Genomic DNA, 18,698 nt, shown 5'->3' on the forward strand with positions numbered 1-18,698 from the left:
CTTTTGCATATGATGAACATTAGCACAGTCCCTCTAAAATGACAGCACACAAGTGTCTGGTAAGGGATTTAATTAACTCCTTAGGACTGCACATCCAGGACTCTCCATATAATGAAGCAATGTGCAAGCCACAGATCTGTCAATGACTGTTTCTGAAATGCAGACAAAAACTTGGCTGTAGTTGCTATGTTTATTCTGTTTTACAGCCCTGAAGTGATCAAAAATTGCTCAAAGGGTCCCCAGCCCCAGAAAAAAACCTGCCTAGAGACTATATTTTTGATACTGATATATAGGAAATAATTATGTCTGCAAGCTAAGTCCTGCAGTAAATAATTCTATCTTGTTCCATCCTAAGCAGCAGGATTCCAGAACAGCAAGAGATTCTCCAAGATTTTCTCATGAGACAGAATGAGTTAAAATGTRTTACGACACAAAGATTGAGTGGTTTCTTTAAAAATCTCCCTGTTCTGCAGGCTTCATTGCCAGTTCTGAGCAGACCTGAGGAGACCTGAGGAGCAAAGAAGAGTGGGTCTCCTGGACATAACAGGGTGTCTCCACAAGCATTTCCATCTGGGACTCRTTCTCCTCATTGCCCATACCCTGGCTCACCTCCCAGTGTGGCCTTAGAGCATGTGAACTGACAAGGATGCTCAAGGATGCTCAARTGTGCTCAAGGATGACACTCAGCAGAAGATGCACCCTCACCACAGCCTCTGTCAACTCCAGGGACAAGGGACTACAGCAAAGCTGACCCAGAGTAGGAGCCCTGGATGTGCACAGCTTAGATTTCTGCTTCTCTGCTTGTGGCACTACCTGCCACACTCTGCAGATCTGCTCCTGCTGGCCAAATAGGTGTAATGAAACGTCCCCGAGCTCCCTTGAGCCTATCAGCGTGCCACACCAGGGTAAGAGAGGATGACCAAATGGCAGAGTAACYACCTTGCAGCACCAAAGAGTTCCTGACCAACAAACCCTTATTACACGTTAAAAACTGGCCCATCAAGCAGAAAATAAAGAAAATAAGGAAATGGATGTACTAAACAAGCACTAAGCCTTACTTGCTACTTTTGCCCTTGTTCAGTGCATGTTATACCTGACATCTTAAGGAGAGCAGACACGTAGAGCATCACTACATGTTCCCACCACATGGAGGATAACTACAACCTTAATCCCCAGGCAGGATGTGAGGGCAAAGGAATTGATGAGAGAAGAGTCAGAACTGAGAATACAGGTTCACACAGTGTCTCGGCTACTGTAGAGGTAGTGCAGTCTCAAAATAAACATTATCTCTCTTCCCATATTGTCTATRGACCAAGAGAGCAGCAGAGGGATGTCTGTAGTGCTGTGGTTTATTTTCTTGCAGTAATGWGCAAAAGCAGTTTGCTTGCTCAAGCACTGTGTGGGAAGGGTCTCGTGCTGCTTACAGTGCTGCAGCTGATGTCAAGAGAAAGCAGAAATTGTTTGTTTGCCCTTTGCGAGGAAGTGTGGCAGGCTTTGAAGCAGYCAATGTTTTCCCCAAAAGAATAGCCATAGCAACTTATTCAAAGAAGAGTCCTTCACAGACACACTTCATCGGTAAACAGTGAATGTGAGCCCACTAATAACGTGTTGGGATACAGTATGTGGTTGTTGGATTTTTTTTCAACTTTCTGATAGATGTTTTTCTCACTAATGCCACAAACTTCCCTCATGATACTGCGTGAAGAAAAGAAAGGATTGCAAGAAAATAATTGTGTATACAAGAGGGAAAGTATAATCGCTCCCACTTGACAGAGAAAGCAACTCTCTAAAGCATGAGTTAAGAGAAGCAGTACTGGGACAAATAAAGCACATTCCCTCGCARATGGGTAAGCAAAGCTGGGCTGCAGGTGGAGTAGAGCAGGGCTGGTTTCGAGCAGAGCTGTCAAAGTGTCAGTGTCAGCAGCTCCCAAGTGCTTGAAGGAGCTCAAGCTAAGCTGGTGCCCCGGCTTACAGCTTCCTCAAATTAAGCTGTTTCAAAGCAGCCACGATTATTTACTCATTGAAATCTGAAAGTCCAACCCCATGGGTTTTTGGTTAGATAAGACAATGTTTTAATATTGCTGTGTCCTAATAAGGGTTTTTATTTCGATTTAATAGGTTTGATTTTAAAAATAAACATGCTTAAAGAAACACAGGAAAATAAATGTTGGACTCTGGTCCTACAGCCACTTAGGCATGTGCTTAGTTTAGCTTAGCTTAGTTTTCTCCTACTGAGGAGTTTGTATCCCCTGCCAGGACTCATTTTTTTGGTTTGATTGTTTGTTTATTTTTTTCTGAAAATAAAACTCAAACTTGAATAATTCATTTTTGTGTAGAAAAATTTTTTTTTTATATACCACAAATAAAGTATTTGGAAGACCTGCTCATATGGTAGAACTGGATAAAAATCTGAAATATTAATGCAAATGAATGCAGGTCTCAGTTACTTGCATACAATAATTTGGGCAACATTATGTGTTAATCATTAAGTTATTTTCTAGGATAATATCTTGCAAGTAAGATGATAGCGTCATTTTGAGAATCTCTTCAAGAGTTTCAAGACCTCTTCAATCTTCACATAAAAAGCAAATCTTCAATTTTTGCTAAACCTATCACTGATTTTGACCCATATTTTAGAGAATATCAAGTCATTTTTTGTTTCTGTTTTTAAGAATATCAACTCATGACATGATACCAGCAAATTTTGATTCAATTTTAACTGGTCTTAGCCATRAAAGATTACCGAAGTGAAATATTAAAGTTATTCTTGATTAAAATAGTAAGCCTCTTGAGAGGTACAATTTTAAGAAATGTATCAGAAATCACAACCAATTTGCTATTTATAAGATTTTCCTTTTACTATCATTAGTAACTTGATTGCTCTGCAATTGGTTCTCATTTGCCAATAATCATGAACAATCTTACATAATCTGATATAGGCTTTTGATTTTTTTCCCAGAACTTATGGGCCAAGATAAACAGTGTATTGAAAATTATTTTAAAGATTAAGATACAAAAATGTATCCATTCTGTAGAAAATTATCAKTTTTTATTATAGAGACTGTTAAGGACTGTTAAGACTTTCTCACAGATTGGGAGAAAGTAAAAAGTAATATGTGAGAAAACTTTTAAGTCTAGAAATTATTCTCTGCAGCATTTAATCTTGAAGCTTCCCTTCTAGAAAAATTCAGTCAAGAAGAAAGACTTTTTTTTTTAAGATCTGATACTTTAGCTCTTCTATTATTCGTTTCTCTTACCACCCATAAGACTGAGAGGAAGGAATAAAACAGCTTTTGATAAGCACATTTTCACATTTTTAGGAGAAGTGATCATTTCTGACACTGACATTATATTGGAAACATAATGAAAGTTCTGTGATTTGATATAAATACCTCTAAATATAGTTGAAGTTGGGTCAACTTTGGCAGGGGGAGAAAAAAGGAAAATGCCATGGTTGCATTTAAGTATTCCTTACTTATTCCCAAAGCTTTTGCTCCAAGTTACCAAACTTGACATTAACGTTTCATATATTCAAGTCTATCTAACACTCCTAAGATAATTAAAGGTGAATTTCTTATCTGTAGAGTTTCCAATTAATTTTGGTCAAGGCTGTAGACAGTATTATAAATTATTATAGCAGTTTTAAACTAGTTTGAACAATAAAGTTTCACTACGTTATTTTATTGATTACATATAGAGGACTTACAATCTTAGACCTTTTAGGAAAAAAAATCTTTCACCGGTATATCATCCTCCTTATGTGGGTCAGACATTCTTTTCAGGAGTCCACACGTGTATTTTGGCCCCCAGGATTGCATACTAAAGTGGTGTCAGGTCTGCTGATTTCCAGTAATGCCCACTGAGGCCATCTCTCCTCCCGGTTTTGCAGAAAGAAGGCAATATTCGAGCTGGTACTGGTACAGTGGAGTTTTCAAAAGTTCTTTTTATTGACTTTTATTACATGTTAATACATCTCAAAGACTTCCAAACAATAATTTTGCCACTTAACTAACATGCATCAAAAGAGGTCTGTAGTGTTAGTCAAGGAAAATACTTGACGTGGAAGAGAACTGAAAGGTGGCGGTCAAGCAGCACTTGGTCATTGAGAGAAACTAAAGCAGAACTTGGGGCAGCAAAGGGGCAGGAGGTGTGAGAGGGAAGAAGGTATCTTCTTCCTCCAAAGCCTTCACAGAAAAGTCAAGAAAATGATTTACTATTTTTAGTCAATTACCTACTTTGAAAAAAATGTATTCATGTATCATATAATTTTTACCCGTTATTTCAAATCACAGCTTTAAACAAGGTAGAATTAATTCCTTTTGGTTGTACAAGAATCATGATTCACACATATTGTTGCTAGAAGGTCATTTTTATTGATTGAGAATGTTAAATGAAGATTGAAAAAAAAAACTGCTATAAATATTTTAATGTGCCTTGTGGGAACCATATTTTGGCACCACAACTCATGATAACTGACATTATTTCAACTGCTTACACTCCTTCACTAGAAAGTAATGGCCCCCAGCAGCAAAAAAGGGTCCTAATAGATTTAGCCAAGGGAAGGAATGCACGGACACTCTAAAGAGGCAAGTCCCCTGTAGAGGAAATGCTAAGGCAAAAGGATGATTTGCAAAAAGTCTGTAACACAGCAGAGGTCCCATGCACCATTACAGTCCAGAGGAAGGCAAGGACAGGAGCAGACAGAGTCCAAAATCTAAAGGAATAAAACGGATTTGGAAGAAATACTGTATCCTGTCATTTCTGTACTGCTTGGTATGGGACTAGTAAGGACATGATTCAATATAAATTTAGGGGGTATGATTCAAACATATATATGGAATAAAAGAGCAGAAAAATGAGGGAGAGATCAACATATACTRTTGTGAGCAGGAGGGCAAGTTAAAAGTAGTGCTTAGGTAATGTGAAGGCCTGTTTGGACTTATTTTTCTGAGGAAAGGATTTATTTTCTGTTTTCAATCTATAAGCAGAGCATGTCTGTTTTGAAGAAATAAGGTGTAAAACTTTTGAAATCTGTGTTACATGAATAGGAGGCATTAATGAAAACCAAAGCTAGTCACAGATTGAAGCCACAGTGAGAGATATTTGTGTTTCAGAGAACAGTTTCAGAGCACACTGCAGTGATATATAGGAGCCTGCAGCTCTGACCACAAAATTAGGAAAGCCAATAGTAATCTCYCCAATGATTTAAATGCTTTGGATCCTTCCTCAAGTTCAATAGGTCACCCCTGCACTGCTGTGTAACTGTGTCTGTTCCATAGGGTGCTTAGCAGTCACTCTCCTAGATCAAATGTTCTCCTGGAGGTCCACCTGAGCTCCCTGTGGTCCTTATCAACTCCGGGTAATAAGATGTGTGTGTACGTGTGCGTGTATCACAAGGAAGCAGTGCACATCTACATCTGGATGTAAAATTAATGGGAGCCACTGGGGAGCCCACGCAGAGCAGCACTGACATGGTCTGGTGCACAGAGAATTAAGGTGGTTTTAGACTCTTCCAGATATTTAATTTTTTATGAAATATGGACATAAGAAATAGAACTGTTGACGCAGAAAAGTGTTAAGTATTTGCCACACGAACGAGATTTTTCTCTAGCAGCACAAACTATGGATTTAAATTACTTCTTCCCCCATACTCCCCACAAGCATTGCAAACAAGCAAACACAAGCATTGCTCCAGTGTGCTGCAATGTAAAGACAAGGCAAATATGCATCTCCTGAACATGTATTCTAGCCTAATAAAATGTTAGATAATATGCAATAGTTTCTGTGAGTCATGTAGGAAGAAGCAAAGCACAAATTCATCCCAGGTCAAAATTTCAAGAATCTCTTCTATATTTTAATTGTTCTTTTATGGTTCTTTCCTTACTATCCCGTGGTTCAATATAATGGTCTTCTTCTTGCCAACAGTTTGCTAAAATGATATTAGATGGACCACCAGAAAAGGCAAATCTTATACTTGTTTATGAATTTGATGAGAGTATGACTTAATAGTACTACTTGTAGCCTGAAAACTTACTCACTTTCGTGCTATCTCTTAAAGTATGGATGATTAGAAAATTGTATTCTCAGAAAAGATAAAAAGTTAAATTTCATTCCCAGAAAAAAAAAAAAAAGTTAAAAGCCATCTCCAGCTATTGCTCTTAAAAACAGAAATTTGTTCCTGTGAACTTGTGTAGAACAATCTTTTCTCATTTRTATAACAGAAAAGAAGTTGTTTACTCTTAGGATAGTATTTTTGTTTCTGCTCTGACCACAGAGCAGAATACTGTTGACCATAGAATACTGTTTGACCKCAAAGAAAAATAATTTTGCTTTTTCCGTTTTATAACTATCATACTGTGGTTAAATTCTTCCTCAAAGTCTATCCATTTTTCCCCTTAAAATCTCACCTTTTCATACTCCTAGAATGTCTCAGATTTATAGACAGAAAATCACACAAGAATRTTTCCTCTTAATAAATTGCTCCTGTCCAATCTGAATAAAATAGCTAAAATATACAAAGCTAGAGTTGTTTTGGCCAACATTTCTGAATGTAGAATGCCTCTTATGTGCTCAACTACCTCAGTCTTTTCTTAATGCACTGCATTCCTACTGAGGATAAGGTTTTATTGTACACGAGATAGCAGGCAAGTTTTGAAGCATGCATTAGTGCAGCCCATGTAAGAGAATATAGGAACCAGGGTAAAGAGGGAAAGCACAAAGAGAGGTGGATAGTCCGCCCTGTCAAGTGTATTTGACACGTGAGAACTAATCTTTTAACTTCACCTGTACAATACAAATAAAATAGTAATATCATCTTACCTAAGGTACTTACCAGAGTTTTGTCTGATCTTTGCAGAAGAAAGCTATTTTGAGCTCCATAGGATAAAATTTATTTAATGCCAAGGTATGTGGTATGAATGAAATGGCTCAAGTGTCTCAAAAGGTTTCAGCTGTTCACTTGTTCAAGGCAATACTTGGTAAACCATAACTTCTGCTTTCCCCCTGATGGTTTAGGTAAAGCTTAACTAGTGACTCACATTCCTAGCCAAAAAAAAAAAAAAAAAAAAGACCCTATCATAACCTGCCACCACTAATGTCAGCAGAAAGACTGAAGGGAAAGGGCACTGTCAATCCACCTGGACCAAGAAACAGCTTCCATGCAGTCAGCACTGAAAAGTGTGGGTACAGCCATGTGACAATTCTCATTTTGTGCCACTTCTGACATCAAAATTTTGCATTTTCCATTCCTACCATTCTAATGATCTGAAAAATGTAATGAATAAATGCATAATAAAAAGACTGCCATGCTATTGTGGGTCTTAGCATTTAGCCAAAACATTTTCAGAAGGAACATTATTCAACAAGCCATGAGTTTAAATTCATATAATTTCTTCGCTTCCCGTATTCTTTTCARTTTGTGCTATCAGGAGAGCAGAGTAAATGACAACTCCAAACAGTATTTTGTTAAGGTCTTTGTTATTAGCAGCTACTTGCCAATGCATTTGAACAGTTTGTGGTTTGGGCTGTTTGTGTACTCTTTGCTTCATCTATTCATTTTTCAAACATCTGCTAGCTCCCACAGTATTGTTGTTCCTCTCCAAAAAGTGTCGCTCCAATTTTATAACCAGGGAATAGTGAGTAATAGATCTCCATTAGAAATTTTCAGATGAATAAACCTGAGAACTGAGATCTGTGAAGCTTTCAAAATTCAAAGAAATTTTTCTGAATACAGTAATATAAATATAAATAATTCAAATTCTACCTTCGTGCTCCTTTTGTTCACAAAGATATTCCTGAATGTTTTTCTGATCTGAGAAGTTCTACTAGATGAAATAGATAAATATTTGTTCAAGAAAGATGTATACCAGCTCAATTTTTTATCTGCTTTGACAAATCACATATAAGTAAAGCCCATCTAATTAAAACATGTATAGGTTGCAACAGTTTTGATACCATCACACCAGAACAAATCACATACTTGGCCCAGGAATAGAATCCCAGACATAACATAATTAGTAGTCAATATTAACCTAATACTCTCAAAACCAGGCACACTTTGCACCTGTTAGAAGTTCTTTCTYGTTGTTTAATAAAGGTTCCTGATAATGAGTCTTGAATGATACATTCTTATAGAGAAGCACTTTCTCCCTAAGGTCTCTCAGGGAGAAGGACCTTCTCCCCTGAGGGAGAAGACCTGTACTGAAAGAAGATCTTCCAGTGTATAGGATAGATAAAACTTACTAACACGTTTTACAGCAGAACAAATATCTTGGGCCCCAGTAGGCCTCAAATAACTGACAGTGCTCAGTGTCAACCCAGAGGAAGCAGGTGATACTGGTTACAACTGGTGAGGCCAGAAAAAGGAATGAGATTAGCAAAAGAAGTGATATATCACCGTACCAAATATTATATGACCATGAGTCAAACTCTGCCCACAAATAGCACTGCAGCCCTGTGAGCATTCCTGCATGGCAGTGGGATGTATGGGACCTACCCTGGAGTTGGGATGCCTCCCAAGGTTACTCTCCAGGAGTTAAGAGAAACTCTGATAATTTTCAAACTGCTAGATAGATTAGAAATCCAGACTTGTACAATAATAGATGTAGGGCTCGCTTGCTACGTGGCACTGTAAAGGCATCTTCAATAAACCTATTTGCAATAAAGCCAGAGCTAATAACCACCCTCTCCGCTGGGACATGCTATTTCATCAGCTTCCATCTTCACAAGTTCACAGATTTTCAGTCTTAAATAAAAGTTAAAATATAGCTTTCCATATCTATGAGGAGGCAATACCATAGTAAAACTATGTTATCTTTCTACTTAGGGAATACTTTTACTAGTTATTAGTTACAGTAATCATCAACACTGTATTAACATTTGATTACACTCTATAGAATTTTGAATGTAATTAATTTTAATTAAAGGAGTCACTTAAAAGCATAATTCTATGAAAGACAATTATTTTCACTGGTCAGTGTTTACTCTGCTACTAGTAATTTAAATAAAGTACTTGCTAAGATAAATGATTTATATAAAAACAAATCTAAGTACAAAATGGTGCACTATCAAAAATATACCTATGTGAATGCCTGCTCTTGTAGTCATTTGGATAAGTGATACTACAGCTAAAATATAAGCTAAGCTTTYATATAAAGCAGTCAAAGTGCTAATTGTGCCAATTACACTTAATGCAACCATCTTGAAGAAAGAATAAAAGCATCATTGTATTTCTCTTCTTGTGGAACTATTGCACTTTATTTTTTGAATGCTGTTTCTCTTGTTACAAGAAGCTGAAAATATTTGTAATTCCCTGTGATTAATCTTATAAGGAAACACTACAGARGAATGAGAAACTCTGAGAATTTATGGCAATGATGAAGTGGCCTAAAACTTTTGCTAGCTGTGATGTTTCATTTGGTAGAGTGCTGAAAAACAATTTAGTCCCTCCTTGAATGTGTTTGAAAACAATAAATTTACAGCCCAGAAAGATAAAAGAGAAATTCAACTTAGAAAATGAGTTGGCATTGATGCCTCTTTCCTGGATGATGMCCCACTTGTGGATGGGAAAATGAAAGCAAAGGACTGAGATGGACTTACAGGGAATTTCTCACCTGTCCCACAAAATATTTATTGCTTTCTTCACTCCTGGGAAACTCAGCAGCCAAGAGTACCAAAGAGGAAGAGAACAGCACCCAAAAGGAACAGAATCATGCGGGAATTAAGACTGTGCTATGAGAAAGAAATGTAATCAGTTTGGAGATGGTGAGGTGAAAAAGCAAWAATCATCCTCACAACCTGAGATAAACTCATGAAAAATGTACTGTGCTTCTGGTCAGGAAGGACTATCAGATTAGTACTGAACCAAGATGTTTTTGTTCAGGTTCTTGGTGCAGATAAAAAAAAAAAAGTGTGTGATGTGAATACATAAAATTCCTTCTCTTTCTAGAGTGGCCTACATATCCTAGCCATCTCTGACAAACCAACATGTCAAGTAGTTCAGAGAAGAAGTCATGAAAACTGATGCTGATTGAAATTTATTCTAGTGTCTAGAAGAGCACTCCAGTAAAGGTATTGTGTATTTTATCAGTATTTATTTTGGTTTGATAATATTGTATTACATTTTAACTGATAAACAGTTTCTGAGAAACTTCAGAAAGTCTTTTTCCAGTTCAGTTTCTACATTTTCTTTTGCTCTTTTATGGTTTGGCTGTCATTCATTGTTCTTGATTTTTTTCATTTGACTCATAAGGTCTTGATAGCTTGCTGAGAAATTCACTTTTCCCTTTTGTGAACTCAACATTACATACATGAGGTTTTGTTTCAGTCTGAGCACCAACCCAGAAGAATGTATAATTTCAGTGCTACAGTGGCTGAGACTGAAGTAAAGTTTCTTATCCTGGTGTGATGAGGCACATCAGCTTCCTGACAAATGCTATTTCCATGGAATAAGCTGGTGATAACTAGGGGAGGAACTCAAGCACTCGTGCCAAAGCCCACACATAAGTTGTTAATTKATAAATACAAAAAATATCATCAATGTCATGACAGAATTTGAATGTAAATTACAGTAGTTTCTTAAAAATTAGGCATAGATTTTCTTTGATTGTTTCTTTCCTGACCTTTAGATATCTTTTAGTATTACCCCCTGCCATTCATTATAGATTCACATCTGGAAGTGATATGCATACACAGTCTCTATGCAGTCTATGTAGATTTGTGTTAGTCTTTTTTAGTCTTTGAAATTCATAGCAACATTAAATCTCACTGTCTCACTATAATTATTCTGCCTTTTGTTTAGAYAATCTCTTGCATAGCTTTGCTGCAGTAGGTTTCCATTTGAGTTGAACCAGTTGAACAATACCAAAATGGAATAGAAATAAGTGGCTAAGGGGAGACTCGCACTGCAATAAAATAAAAATCATTAATTTATGTCTATAATACATTCTTAAATTAATTGAATAGTCAGATATTAAATTGACTGAAAGACTGATTTTGATTATTTATTCTGATTCCCTAAGAAGAATTATAATTTTTTATGGAGCAGTCCCCAAACTTAGTCTAAGAACTGCAAAATCATAGCATAGACCTCAGGATAGAAAATATCATATCTTTCCTTATTAACTTAAACTTAAATGTGAAGTTAAAATGCATGTGGCAGACCCCAGTTCCAGAAAGTATCAGTTCAGAATGGAGTTTCAGCCTTCATATATTGTTGATTTATGTTTAGTTATTTATTTAAAAATACCTATTCCATAAGAACTTGATGTTTACATAAGATTTCAGTTAGGACCTCCCTATATCCTCATCATACTTGACAAATCACATATTTTTCAGTACATTRGTAAAATTCTGCACTCAGATGAAAAGAGATGCCCACAAGTCTCTCTTTTGGGAATAATATCTGAAGTCATGATATTTAATGCTTAGTCTAGGCATTAGCTTTCTCAAAGACTAACCGATTGCCACTGGCAGGGAGAAGTCATGTTTCAAATGATCAAAAGTGAAATAACAGCAGCTGATAGAAGTTCTGGTGGATTTTCTATAATAGCTAACTTAAGGCATTTCAAACAGAGTGCATTAATTTTCCAGCTCTTAAACTAAGATAAAGCCCTGCACTTGTTCCATTATTGGCACCAGGAGCTCTGCTGTGTGCAGGGGTAGCTGGAGAAATTGCATAGGACCAAMCAGCTCCAGGCTGGAACAGAGGCTCCCTCTGGTCTATGTTACATTGCTCCTTTTCTCTAAGGAGCAATGTCCAAACCAGGAGAGCCAGAAACCCTATCTTGGATTTGGAGGCCTATTTTAGGTCCTTTGAATTGCGTAAACTAATCTGTGCAATGAAACTGTACTGAAATTAGCAGAAAAGTAAAAGCAGGAAACCCGCAGGAATAAGAAAAAAAATGTCGTTCTTGCAATATCATATAGACAAACTATATTAATCCACTTGTTCTGCTAGAAGTCAGTAACTAAAAGTCAGCGACCACATTTTTATTACCCACAGTGGTGCAAACTTCACTGCTTGGTTCTTTAYAGATGTGAGCAATGACTGTATTTGCTTATTTAAAAATAAGTATAGAAAATATTGTGTGAATATGATTACTTTAAAACATAATCATCCAAATATTTCATTGTCCTACCTCCAAATGGCAAGAAGTTCCTCCAGACTATAAATTAAGGAAGAAATTAGTCCTGGGAAGACAGGAAAAAAAAAGTGCATCACCTGGACTTGGTACTCCAGTTAGCTTTTCATCTGTTCATGTCATTCGGGGCATGTCCACCRGTAAAATGTTTGCTTGCATGCTTGGGAGGCAGAGGGTATGCTGTTATAATGAAAAAGTCTACTAGTAACTTAAAAAAATGCTGATTCCTCTGCATTCTCAAAATGACACTCTTTTCAGAATAATTGATATGATGGAAAATGAGACCATTGTTTACAGTATTCCCTTAATAAATGTTTGCAGAAACATTAGTGGTGTTCACTAGACACTAGTCTAATGACATCCTCATATTCTTTTCATAAGTCACTACATATAATCTAAATATGCTTAGACCAGAATGTTGCATTTATCCCTGTCTCTGAGAATAGGAAAAATATAACTAGTCAAATATAGCAATCTAGCAAATCCTGGTGCTTTTCTACATCATTAAAAGGCAGCATTTCAGAACCATAAGCCTGAGAGGAAAAGCAGTTGAAGTGGTATCATTTTGTATTACTCTTTTCGCAAAGATAAGAAGCCCTCTGCATTCATCATGCTATACATAATAAATGATCAGCTAGGGAATGTTTATTCCTAACCCTGATAGAAGAGGAAGACCAAATACTGGAAATTCTCTATAATTTTTATTCATTCTGTCCTTGCTCACCTTTGTAGGTCCGTTCCAACTTTTAAGAGCTTCCAATTACATTCAAGATTGGACCAACTTTCTTCATGACATGAAACCTGCAGCCTCTTCACATTTAACACATATTTCACTCCTGTTTGTTTGCYTGCAGTATCCAACTATCAAGTAACTATGATCTACTACCACCTTATAGTACAAAGGCTGGGTAGAAACCTGATCCAAACTGTCAAGACTATCTTTTTTTTTTTTTTTTTTTCCACTGCTATTCTAGCATTTCAATCTTACCCACAGATAGTAATAAGTTTAGGAGTTAACACCCAAACACAGTGAGCCTGTTGCACAATGTAGGCTGCAATAGGCCAAGATTTTTGCAATGAGCCTACCTCTATCATAGGGTTTTCTGGGCAGGTTTCTCCTGACAGCTAGTGCATGGTAAATGAAAGGTCTGCTCATCCTTGCATGTCAGGGACATGCCTGGCATGACATATAGCAATTGCTATATGAAATATGTGATTATGAAATATGTTATGTCTATTAGATTCACCTCCTGGATTGTTTGTGCCATGCTCTGYTGTCTCACCAGCAGATATCAGGGGGTTTAAAGTTCCCCTACAGCAAAAAGGCCCGTTAACATGAAGCATCTGGAGTTGTACAAAGTAGACCTTATCTACTTCTCTCTCATCAAGCAGTTCATAACAGAAACCCACTACAATGTCACACCTGCTGCTTAYTTATCCTGAGACATTAGTTCTCACCTGGCCTTTCACCTGTTCCCCGTCAGAGCTCTGTGCACACCAGAGCCTCTCTCATATGGAGGGCATCTCTCTCTTTCCCTTCCTGGCTACTGTTGATGCACATGATCTGTTCAGTCCTTCTTAGGTCCTTCTTTTCCTGCCAGATCACCATCTGGATCTTCATGCCCTCAGCCCAAAGGGCTGAAGTTGTGTTTGATGCTTTGCAGATCTCCTCTGACAGTATTATTACTGCCTACATGTAAGAGCAGCAGAGTGTAATTGTCCAAGGGCCAGGCAGCCTATCCCAAAGTTTTGAGTCTTCTGGTGGAGCCAGAGCCCAAGCTCTCCTCCTGGTGCCAGAGGTCACAGTCTTCCAGCCTTCTCCATCATGCAAGTGTCTATTTTCTTATGTGATAGACACTTATTTGTTTGTTCCTCCACTGTGGCTGGAGGTTCAGGATCCTGAAGCTCCAGATTCTTAGAGAAGATCCAGTTAATAATCCAGCTTCTCAAACACTGCAAGCCTGCATGCATAGACCATCAGCCCAGCCCCAGCAAGAAGTTCCAGGCAATTCCTGAAGACTGAGACTTGCAAGAAACCTAAATTGTCTTAAGAAAATCAAAATAATCAATGCTCATATAAAAGAGGTTAGGCAGAAATGGAKATGTTTTACACAGTACCACGTGCTCTTCCTTTTCTCATCATCTGTTATTTCTTTTATCCCCATTTTTAATTTCATTTTCTTACTGTAAGGCAACATACTCTCCTATGATTTTTCTTTCAAACTACTCCAATAGGAATACATCCAATTTTCTTGGCTCTTTCCTCCAACTATTCCCTGAAGACTTCCTGTTTTTATTATGTACACATTTGTTTCTGTATTTTGCATTTTGCTGTCACTGACACTGTATTACCTTCTGCCTATTCTTCCAGCAGTGCTGTCTTCCTTTGGCAGAAATACCTGCTACCTATGAATGCAGAAGCCAGAGACCTAGGTAAGATCACTGGTGCTCAAAAACAGCAGAGTTCATGTGTTTCAGAAGAGCTATAGTAACTAATTCCACTTAGACTACAGCTGAAATAGGATTAGGCTAATTTGTCTTTCAGTATTGTTATTGAGTGTGAAGAGCACAGACAAGTATGGTTTCTGCAGCCTGGCTGTAGAAAAAAAGCACTGTAAGTTGTAATGCTGAGATCATGTACTTGAGCTTTTAGAGCTCCATTGTTTATCCTGRAGCTCTTGAGTAATAGCTTAATTACTGTGTCACAGTAACTTTATGAGGAGAAACCTGATAATGGAGGCTTCTATTATTTAATAGAACAAGAACTGACGATGGGAAAGTTCCTAATCATGCTTTTAGCCCATTATTAGAGATATGGTAGAATCATCAATAATCATGTAGAAAAAAAATCCAGGAGTATTTGATAAATATTGAACACTAACCCTCTGAAGATAATGATGCTAATAAAAGATTATCTTAAGTTAAAACAATAAATCATAGACATTTTTAATAGTTCATCCAGACAATTTGCATTTAGGATCTTAAAAAAAAATGCTTTAGGAGTTCCTAAGTCAATTATATTGACTTACAGCCTAAGTCATTTACATTGACTTTCAAATTTAGAAATTCGGAGTTTCAGCAGATAAAAGAAAGATTTGATTATGAAATTTAAAACAAGTAAACTATATGACTGAGTCAATTCCATTCCTGGTAATCTGATCCTGATCTGAACCATGTAGAGAAAAAATAAGCCTCATAATAAAAAATGGAGAAAGTAGAATATATGACAAATTTTTAAAAGCAGTTKCCTCAGATTTTGTTGACATTGCAAGTTATTACAAGTTCAGTAGACAGAAATGAAACTGATGTAATTCCTCAGAACTGTGTACGACATTTAAATAGGTATTATAGGTCATCTTGATTAGTAGAAGAAAGATATCAGACACCTTTACTCTCAGAGACACCCTGAAACGAACATACTGATCATGGCATATCCAACTGCCCCAAAAAAACTTAATACACTTTAAAATATTTAAACAGAGAAGTCTGAGATAGGAAGTCCTTTAATTATTWTTGTGGCAACTGCTAGTGAACTGCCAGTTCAAGATGGGCGTTCATGATGTAGGAAACARGTACAGAAAAATAATAATAATAAAAATATCTGGAAAGTATGTTTTGTGGAAAGATGTGAGTACTTGGTTTGTCAAGTTTACCAAAGGCAAAGCTGAGAAGGATGTAATCATACCTCATAAAATGAAGAGAAAAATAATATTAATTATTTACAAATGTAAATTCTGAGCTTTCTTTGAGGGAAGAGCTGGGAAGATGTTAATAATAGATAAAMAGAGTTGTCACTTTGAGCACCATGTTTTTCAGCCATGTATATAACTTCATCTTTGAATTAATTTACACCATCTTCTTAATTGTTCCAGGTCTTTTCAAAGCCTTTGTATTTATACCAGCTTTTAGATTCAAAGCGCTATTATGCTAAATGATTACAGTCATTCCTTCATTGAAAATACTAAGAGGAATAAACGTAAGTATTAAAACATGGCCCATGCTCAGCGTAATCATATGAATATTGCAGACACATATTATTCTGCTCAGGGAAACAGAAAATTTCACAGCTAATTGTTCATAAAAGGTTTATTTAACTGGAATTTACATTTCTTTAAGTGACACTTCTAGACAGTGAATGCCTAAGTGCTCATTACWGTACATTTTATTAATAATTAGTTACTACATATCAATTAATTTGTCAAAGAGTATTTCTTTCCCTCCACCAAACCCTTTTTGCATAACAGTTCACCTATATAAACTTCTTTTTTAACTGCTTTTCCAGAAAGTCATTTTTAAAAGATATTAAAAGATAGGTAAAGAATAGGATACCAAAAAAAAAGAAAAGAAAGAAAGAAAAAGTATATACAGTTATGTTGAAACAACCTCTTGTTAATGTCAAACTGAAAAAAAAAGAAAATCCAGCATAAAGAAATCATTTAGTAGGAGTTAAGACTCTGCATGGTTTGAAACTCAAATGCCTGTAAACTGGGCACATGTCTCAAGATGTGGCCATACATCCCTGCAGTCATAGTCGCTGTGCAGCAAACATAAATCAGGAGACAATGACATCTAGTCTGATAATTTTTGTATCACACCATAACTGACAAAGACAAGCACGGAGAAGGAGGTGAGGACAAGTCCACAAAAGATGAATTTAGTTAAGAACTATTATGAACTATATTCACAGAAAAAAAAAATTCTTGACCACAGGCAATCTTTATGCTTTAATGTCTTCCAGCAATTCAGCATTGTGGGTTTTTTTTATAACCACAGAGCACAATCRTGTATTCCCAACATTTTGTTTAACCTGCATTTCATCTGGAGATCGTTGTGCTAATTATTCATCCAGGTATCTTCTTTGTGCACATCACTTTGGTAGCTGCAGTTGATATCAACTGAACGGCCAATTAGCAACCTGACATGGCAGCACAAGCTGGCAGTAATTGGACATTCAAGTGACCTGAGTGTCAAGCTTCCCCAGTAGAGTAGTATCACCCCAAATAATTTAGATACTAAAGTGGAAATTTCAGGAAAGCAGTTTGTTTTGRAAAAACCTGAGTTAGGCTTATCAGACAGCCTAGCCTGTGTCTGAGATGCTGAAGAAGTGAATTCAGCAAAGTTGGATCAGTGTAGGAAATAGTGGTTGCTCGCAGGGGAGAACAAGAGGAGAGAAGAGGGCAGGAGGTAAAGGGAACTTTTGCAAGACTCGGATCCTTTGACTTGCACACTTGTCTTGCAGGTATCTGGAGCCTATGCAATGTCTATTTTCAATATTTTCCCTCTGGCAGCACAATAAATGTTAATGGGAGACAGCTAATGTTAACAGAATAGCTCATATCATCTGTTTTTCTATTGTTAAAGATTAAAAATAAAACAGATGATATCAGTTTTTCTGTAGTATCCTGTGGCTATTAAAACTCTCAAAATGATCTGTATACTAATCTTGACCTAATATCGCAGCATGAGAGGGAGGGAAATATTGTGACAGTTGTTTGTGCATTTTCATTAGAGTGTTGTGGTCATTTCCAAACATACAGAATTATTTAATCATTTATACAATTAGACTCACAGAATCAGACAGGTTGGAAGGGACATCCACATGTCATCTAGTCCATCCTCCTGCTCAAAATAGTTCTTGTTATGGCAGATTGCTCAGGACTTCATTCGACTGAGTTTTAAATATCTCCAAGGATAGATATCTCACAGCCTCCCTGCATGCCTTGTTCTGGTGTTGGACCAGAGTCATGGTGAAAAGTTCTCCTAACATTTAATACTGAAATTTCCTTTATTAAAGCTTTTCTCTGTTCCTGTTGACCTATCACCAAGCATCCCCAAAGTGTCCCCTGTCTCTCTCTTCTCTATCTCTACACATTAAGTACTTACTGAGAAATGAAAGATTTCTCCTGAGCATCTCCACGATCACATATCAGGTAGGAAGAGAGCAGATAATGATCAATGATAATATACAGAATCAGCATCTTTAAGTGAAAATTCTTTCATTATTTATCGTGGACATTAGGGTCACCTTTTATGAGCCAGTAAGGTGTATAGGCCCAAAACTTCACTTAGCTCAAAAGGAAAATGTGAAAGAAACAGAATAACTAGGGAAAATATCTGTTTGATTCAAATTTTATCTCCTTCTCAGGGAGAGCTGAGTCTTCTAAAACTATATTGCATATGCTCTCAGTTTGCACTCACTTTCTTGTGGTTCCCTTTATTTGGTCCTTTCTGCACTGAAAAGGTTTTCCATACAACTATGAGGTTGATTTGGCCGTAATCAGTCATCAAGTGTGTTTCATGCTCACTTTTTTAGAAAGTGTAAAATATTGTTCAGAGTTTTTTGAATTTCATTGTAATTTTGTTTAGGTGTAAGGTTGAGGGTAAATCATCAAACTAAGGGGAAATATTGCTTAYATTTGGGGGCTTCTTTTTTTTTCTTGTCTGTGATGGTTCAACTGTTGCATACTTTTTGATATTAGTTCTGTCTGTCATTGCAATATTCTTAAATGATTAAGCTTGTTATTATTTTTCACATAGCATTAGGGATAGGGGTGGATA

The sequence above is a fragment of the Nothoprocta perdicaria genome, unplaced genomic scaffold, assembly GCF_003342845.1.
Source record: "Nothoprocta perdicaria isolate Ctin4 unplaced genomic scaffold, notPer1 scaffold_65, whole genome shotgun sequence".
Lineage (NCBI taxonomy): Eukaryota > Metazoa > Chordata > Aves > Tinamiformes > Tinamidae > Nothoprocta > Nothoprocta perdicaria.